Source organism: Epinephelus moara, chromosome 19 (genome assembly GCF_006386435.1).
Source record: "Epinephelus moara isolate mb chromosome 19, YSFRI_EMoa_1.0, whole genome shotgun sequence".
Classification (NCBI taxonomy): domain Eukaryota; kingdom Metazoa; phylum Chordata; class Actinopteri; order Perciformes; family Serranidae; genus Epinephelus; species Epinephelus moara.
Window position 1 is genome coordinate 12,007,159 of NC_065524.1, and position 8,681 is coordinate 12,015,839.

The window sequence follows — 8,681 nt, forward strand, 5'->3', positions numbered from 1 at the left end:
TAGAACAGCCAGCACAGATGATTTCCTGAAAGGAGCAGTGTGTAAGATTCAGGGGGATTTAGTGGCATCTAGTGGTGTGGATTGCAGATTGCAACCGGCTGAAACTTCTGATTAGATTTTCCTTAGTGTTCATTGTTCAGGAGGTGTTTAGCAGTAGCAAAATTATCTGCAGAGGTCTCTTCCTCTCCAAAACAAACTGACCTGGTGACCAAAACTGGTAGGAACACTGACGTAGTTTCATGTTATTAATCAGTGTTTCTCCCACACTGTTTGGCAGATCGTTCATCCAGCACCTGTTAATGTGTGCTAACCTTTTTTCTGATTCAGATATTCAGGAAGTTTTTGCTGTGAGCAGAAATATCCGCAGCTGTCTCCTCCTCTCCAAAACAAATGGACCTGATGATTTAAACCTGTAAAAACACTGAATAAAGCCATTTCACTTTAAAAAACAAAAACAAAAAAACATTGTTTTTCAGACCCTTTCATCTTAAGGGGCTTCTAAATATAGTGGCTGACGCAAATGGCCCTATCTAGAGTCAGTGTTTGGTTTGTCCGTTCAGGGCTTCAGTAGAAACACGGCAGTGCAACATGGCAGACTCACTCCCACTCCCTACGTAGATACGGCTCATTCTGAGGTAATGAACACACGATTCTTATTTTCAGGTGATTATACATGAAAGAAAACTCACTTATTCCATTTCTGCCAATATATTCCCTTAAATCCTATACACCTTTAAGCAATGATTAAAGAAACTCACAACTTAAACCACTCAGTTCTCCTGCTGTTACATTCGACTGCCTTTAATTTAACCATCTGAGGTCACCCAGTTGGAAATCTAAGAAGATTTCAGTCAGTTAGCCGAGAGGGAATTACAGTCCATAAGTTCAACGGCTCATAATGAGCAGCGAGATCACCAGAATCACTCAGAAGCAGTCTGCGTCTGTGTCTGATGCATGTTGCGCATGTTTGTCTGACTGCAACCTGCTTCCAGTTATATAGCGCTGGAAAACAGGGGAGCAGACACGGCTGAGAGCACTGAGGAGGTTAATCCTTTGAGTGTATACTTTCAGAATCATCTGCTCTCAGGAATCTTATCAATGAAACTAATAGCTGGGTCAAAATGTGAATGTGGAGCTTTGCATGTGTCTGGAAGTGCCTAGTGGAAGGCAGGTATAAGACGATCGGCTCATCTTTAATACATTACCCCTCGTCTTTGTGGGAGTCAAAGCCGTGTTTGAAGTCTTCTAACCTCATTAGGAATTGGTTTGCTGATGCAGAATGAGGTTTTTCACACGTCTGTGAGGAATAAGACCCCAGAGGAGGAGGATTTGATGCATCTTTGATGTTGGCATCATGGGATTGTGTGTTTCTATCTAGCAGAACAGTCCATTGTGACAATGAATCCATCACTTTCGAGCTCATTCACACAAACACATGCATTTCGTTTGATGTCTCCAGAACCCTTTCATGAAAATCAACAAATAAAATCTACCTTTTTTCATGTCTCTCCTCACCCTAGGTCAACTCTGGTTGTCCCTCTGTCCACCTCCCCTCACTGTGATTTTTCCAGGTGGGTGCACTTTCATCATGTGATTACCTGCTGCTGGCTGTCTGACATTTCAACCAAGTGACAGCCAATTTTCTTGGAACTCGCAATCAGTTACAAAAGGGCCCGGCATGACCACACAGAAGTGATTGATTTTTAATAATAGTACAGGAGCCGGAAGAGTTTTACTCCCCCGCAAGCATCAGCATACCATCAAAACACATCTCATTTACGACAGTATTTCAATTATTTATCACCTGGATGAAAATCAGCTCAGTGCAAAATCAAAAGTTTACAGATACAACAAGAAAGAAAAGTAAAGTAGAAATATTTAAGTGGCACAAAGTTCACATGGTTCCAAACATCGGTCTCTTGGGGAGAGTCTTTGAAGAAAGTCTTGTATTTTGTGACCCATCCACCTGCCCAACCTGCCTCCTGACTGGACAGCTTCTTTCTTTATTCCTTACTCCTATCAGCGCATTGATCATGTGATCCCCCTCCCAAAGACTATGGGTATATCGGGTGTTTACTTGGAAAACTGACCGAATGCTTCCATTCTACTTCCTGCCCAGCTCAATTTGCTCTCCGAAAATCAAGCTGGGACTAACAGACTACTCATGTATTTTTTTTAGAAGAGTGGAGAGCCACTTCTTGAACACTTATGAAACATAAAACTGCAGTGCATCTGGTGGAATCACAAGCATTGTCTAGAGTGGCCACAATCAGCACAGTCGGACGTATCAGTGTCACAGCCATAATGTGGTGCATTTCAGTGGGATCAAGGGGTAACGTCATTATGGCAGAGTAGCAGGTGTGGATGTTACAAATTTGATCTAATCAAGGGGAAAGTCCAAAGAAAACATTAATAACAGCCTCTAATCATTTTCATGCAGTCTTTTAAAGAGGTGGCACACATTTGTGCATCAGTATAATTGTATTACGTGTTGTAGGTAGTAATAGCATACTCTCTCACAGCAGGTGTTGGCACCTTGCTGTTAGTGCAGCCGTGAAATGTGTGCAGGATTTAATTTACACCCTGCTTACAGTCAAGGCCACGGCTCTCCAAGGATTTATATATTCTCTTTATGTTCAGACAAAGAATTGCTTTTCTGTGGAGCAAATTGCTTCTCCATGGAGTGCCATTTGCATGTTGACAATAAATGTTGGGGATGATTGCAGTGATCATGGAGCAATGTTTTCTTTGACCTTGGAGATCCAGTAGTTCTAAAAGACAACACACTATATTACAATAGTGTTACCTTTATTTGCCCCTGCTCAATTTAGTGCTTTGCTACACTAACACTGAATGAGTAGTAATAGCTGTTCAGATTATCTTAACCTTTTGAAACCTGGAGCGACATCACTTTTCTTGCTTTAAGACTCCTTTCACAAGTATTCAAACCTTTGAACCCTGAGCTAATTGGTGCAGTCTCTTAAAAAAATTAAAATATTGAGATTTTTTTTAAAAAGCTAGGCAAGAACCATATTAATAATTATCATTATATATCTAAAGTTATGTTACAGATTTATTCCACTTTTTAAGATCATCGTCCAGGTCATTTCCTTGTTTGTTCGTATTTTAACAAATTTTCTTGCTCTTAATTTTCTCTTTGAGCTAAGTTATAGGTAATTTCTTGTGCAGCCTATTGTCTTCTTACCACGTTACTGAAAGAAACAAGGCCTATTTGCTGTCAGGTTTCAAAGGGTTAAAGGAGAAAATCAGTTATAAAGTTAAAACATGTTCCTGTGTATTAATAAAATGCCTTTGACAATAATCCCTGCACGTTCTTTTTTGTCTTATAACTACTTAGAGATTCACCTCACGGTCCCGACTGCACGTTATTCCACACTGAGCCTTAGTTTCTGTAGGAAGGATTACTTTATTCACTGTAATCACCGTGGCAAATGTCACAGAGGTTGATGGCTATTCAGAATCAATTTCAACATTAAACAAGATAATCTAGGCATGGCATCAATCTGACATGCTCTGTCAGCAGGTGACAAGCTACCTGAAGGGATGCAAGCAACGCCTTAATGATCATCTCTGCTGCGTGCATTCTATTATCCATCCACCTGGTGGTTATTTACAGCACTGTTACATGAAGGAAATGACCTTTTTCCTGAGCTAGAATATGTAACTTTCCCCAGGTTGTTTCCCTCTGCAGCAGTGAGAGATTGCAGATATATCCTGGAAGGTTGTGTGGAAGCCTAACTTATATTTAAGCAAAAATTGAAAGACATGCTCCTCAAGGAAGTGTGACATTAGTGGGCTCACTGATGATTTTGATGTGTGAAAAATACATAGTGTGAAACTGATTGGTTCCAGTTTGCCAAAGGCTTTGAAGACTTTATTGGCATCATCAGCCAAGACAGGTGCAATCTAAAAGGCAATATTTCTCAAGAGCACACAATGTTTTTTGATGGTGTTTAAATAAACCCTTCTGATGGATATGTTAATTATCCAGCATAATGATTAAAAACTTATGGATACCAGCTTTAAGGTGACTGCAGTGGCTGGAGGCAGGTCATTCTTTATTCATGCGTTTGATCTAGTTCAAAGTCCATCATGTCTTATGTATGGAACCGTGGTAGAAAGCTATGACAGGATTTCTTTTTCAAAGGTGGTTTATATAATATAAACTAACATATCCAGCTTATATCACTGCGTACAGTTCATGTGTTTGGAAGTCTGCAATATAGATAGAAATAATATTCACATCAGGCAGGCAGGGATTGTAGACAGTATAGGTGGGTAATATGTAAGAGAAAATGTACAGCAAGTGGGTCGAGTATCTCAGCTACAGATTTGCAGCTCCTCAGGTGTTCAGAAGTTCTGTTTCCAAACACAGCAAGCAGACTGTTCTGAAAAGTGTGGTTCGTGGTACAGCTGTATCTGGCAAGGTGAGGCAGAAACTGCAGTTGACTCTTTTATTTTAAGAGAATGAGAATTGTCCACGACGCTGATACCAAGAACAACAAAGATGTGAAAGATCAACGTAAGGAAAACGGGAACTGCCCATTGGTTCGACATCACATTGTTCCGACCATATTAAGTCTGTTCCGAAATCATCATGATGCCCTGTTGTTAAGGTCTGGTTAGGTTTAGGCACAAAAACCACTTTGTTAGGGTCAGGAAAAGATCATGGTGTGGGTTAAAATGAAAAAGAAAGTGACAAACACATAAGCCGTGAGCCTGCTCCGCCTCAAGCCAGTCGCGGCGCACCATACGCCCGCCGCGAGCCGTTCAGCACCGCGGACAGTCGGACTAATGGGATGTCGAACCAATGGGCTGTCGAACCAATGACATGGACCCAGGAAAACTATAAGGGGTGCATCTTCTACAATCCAAACTGCCCCTGTGCCGGTTTTAAAAAGTATTCATCTCTTTGCCCTACTGATGCTGAAACTTTCTGCCTTCACCCACCAAAAAACAGCACCTACTGAACAGGCAAGCAACGTGGTAAACTCATGAGCCCATAGTGAACAATTTCCTTGGGCAAATGTTACCCCAAATTAGCCAGGCTGCGGGGCTTTAAAAGAGATACACCAATGACAGCTTGAGGAGCACAGCTGTTCAACTCTCTCAGGCTGTTCTTGAGAGTAGGGAGGTAACGTCTGTGACTGTGGCACAGATGTGAGGGAAGCCTGAGGAATTACTGGGTTCCAACCATTACAATTAAAGTAAAGCGGAGCAAGATTCCTTTCCTACAATCTAGGCAACAACACCAGATCTGGTGAGAACCTGTCCTAGTTGCCTATCACCAAACACTAAATAGTAGTGATAACAGCAATATTTTTACCAGTTGTAACATCAGTAATAATCATGTGTCCAGGTGCACGGCCTAGAGGGAAGGAAACGTAGAGGTCAGAAATGTCAGCATCAATATTCCCAAAGAAGTCTCATTCACCTTAGTCTCGCCACCAGACAATCAGAGATCTCCGCCTTCTGATAGTCTGGGGACACTCCTTTCTAAAGTGTGTTTAACACACCGGTGAAAACGGCCGGCAACAAAGCAACGCCTCTTGCATTTTTGAAAAGGACACGCCCTCCCGGAAATGTGTGCTCCCCCTTTTCTCGTCCGCAAGGAAACAAACACACAGAGAGCTTGAAAATGGATGCCGAGAGATTTAACTCTGTTTTATCAAACATGTGCTCAGTCCACAAGATTGTGGAAATGAAGGACTTACAGCGACTTTGTTTAAAACTTTTAACGCAGTCAGACTATGTTCATGAGCACAAGAGTTCAGCGAGCCATCGAAGGACCGCCCTGCGGATTTACTATTGGTTCTGCAACGTAGGGAGTTTTTTTAAACTCTGAAATTGTATCCGCCCATCTAAACACAAAATCAGGGAGAAAGACATCAGTCTTTAGTTAAGCAAAGCGTCTAAAGACTGACTTGTGAGTCTACATTTACCTTGTCTCACTTCACTATCAATGGAATTATTCAGTTTAACATCAATGTTAGGTAGGCTCATCTGGGTCCATGTCATTGGTCCGACAGCCCATTGGTCCGACACGACTGGCTCTGGGTCAACTGGGAAAGGCTTGAGGCAAAGCAGGCTCACGGCTTATGTGTTTGCCACTTTCTTTTTCATTTTAACCCACACCATGATCTTTTCTAACCAAGTGGTTTTTGTGCCTAAACCTAACCAGACCTTAACCACAGGGCATCATGATGATTTCGGAACAACAGGACTTCGGAACAATGGGCTTAATATGGTCGGACCAATGGGCTGTCGGACCAATGGGCAGTTCCCGGCTCATGTTAGGCAATGGGAATGAAAAAAAAGAAGAAGAAGGCTACAGGTTTTTTATAGGCGCAATTCCAACTGTAAAATCTAACTGACTGTTTATTTAGTGTAAGAAATACAAACATTTTTAAATCAATAAAAACATACTCAGTAGTAATCAATGAACATAGTTTAGGCAGCATTTATGTTATCTTTAAAATGAATTTGGCAAGAACAATTATTAGCATAAATGTAATCCCATGCTATTTATTGTAAATTACATCACATGCTAAAACAAAGCACAGACTTGCTGACTGCCTGCAGGAAAAGCTAGAAGCACAGTAAGTAAAGGTTGTAGCTGTTGAACCCCTTTTGTTTTATCTTTGAAAAACATAAGTTATTGAGTACTGTGGAAGCAACTGCAGGGACGGACACGTACAGGCACCTCCAGAGCTTGTTATAGCATCACAACTTTCTACAAGTCCTCTTGGCTTTGACCTTTCGATCTTCATCTTACAGACCACTAGTGTCTAACCTTTGAGAGCCTCTCATTATATGTTCCTTTGTGCTGTACACGTGGTGCTGAGTGAAATAATGAGGTTCTATAACCTGCAGTGACAGGTGTTTATCCTTTCCTAATGTCTGACTGTTTGGCCTTGTTTTTGACATTGGTCAAACAATTTCTCAGCCATGCAGGCGGCTAATGACAATTTTGTTTAGTCCTTTGTTTAGTTCTGTCCACCACTTTGGTCCAGACTGAAATATTTCAAAGTATTGGATCCATTGCTGTGAAATTTCCAGCCTGATCTCACAGAAATACGTGAAATGACCATGACCTCTTAACACCGCATTCCGTGGTGGCAGTACGTAATGGGTTGAAATTACATGCCGGTACCACGGAAACAATGCCAGTGTAAAGTCAATTAGGATCCTTTGTCGTGGCGGACACATGGAGTCCCTGATTCAACAACGTCCTGTATACACACAAAAACACGAAAGTGTTCTTGATATTAAAACAGCAAATATATTCCTCTGTTATAATTTCCCACCAATAATAATAATAACATGATAGTTCGGCTGTACTAGAAATTTGATATATTCAATAGATTTACTTTTTTACGACACTATTTGACAACTAAACCGGAACAATCACAATCCCAAAAACGCTGTTTCTAGAGAACTTGCTAAAATATCTCAAATTAACCATCATGCCTACTTTTTCTTAACATATTTCATCTAGGTGCAGTGTCATTACTAGTTCGGCTTTACTAGACATTTGATATATTCAGTAGATGTATCTTTTTACGACTCTATTTTACAACAAGCCGCAAAAAAACTACCATCCCAAAAACGCCATTTCTAGAGTACTATCTAAAATATCTGAAATTTGCCAACATCCTTGCTTTTTCTTAACATAGTTCATCTAGGTGTAATATAATTAGTAGTTCGGCTTTACTAGATATTTGATATATTCAGTAGATATATCTTTTGTATGACCTTATTTTACAACTCTATTTTACAAGCCGCAAAAACCTACCATCCCAAAAACGCCGTTTATAGCATATTAGCTAAAATATCGAAAATTAGCCGACATCTTTACTTTTTCTTAACATAGTTCATCTAGGTGCAGTGTAATAACTAGATTGGCTTTACTAGATATTAGATATATTCAGTAGATATATCTTTTCACAACCCTATTTAGAACCCTACTTTGCAAATCAGAAGAAATACAACTATGTTGCTGATATGTATCAAGCTGCATAAGTGTTTATCCTAGATTTGGAAGCTGTAAATACTGAATTGAGTACACTGTGGACTTTCAGGGGATGGTAAACACACTTGTGTAATCAGATTTTAAATATCTAATTTCTAAATGGGTGAAAATTAATTTTATCCATATTTTACCAAATAAATAAGGGCGGCCATAAATCTCTGCAAAATCAAATTCCTCCTCCACAAAGTCGAAGTCTGGCAAAAAGTCAGCCATTATTCTATAAATCTTTCATAAAATAAATGAATGAACCTTTCAGGCTACTGTCCGGTTCTGCCTTGCAGCTGCTGCAGCTTGTTCTCGCGATATTTCGGCCGCGCTTTGGGAAGCAGAGGTAAACGGTAAACACACTGTAAGGTAAGACAACTCTGAAGACCACCTAAATGTGGAATGTTAATATATGTAGGCTTTCCACATCGAGAGGCGATGGCCACCCTTATTTATTTGAGCCAGAATACACTGACGAAGAGCTTGGTGAAATTGAAGAACGGAGGAGGAGAGAGAGAGAGGCACAACAGGTAACGTTAGAGGACGACAGAGGAGGAATGGCTGCTGGAAGGCTTGAGCTCTGGAGATTGGTGGTGTAACGTTATCTGTGAATGCTGTACCCCAATGCCCACAGAAGAGGAAT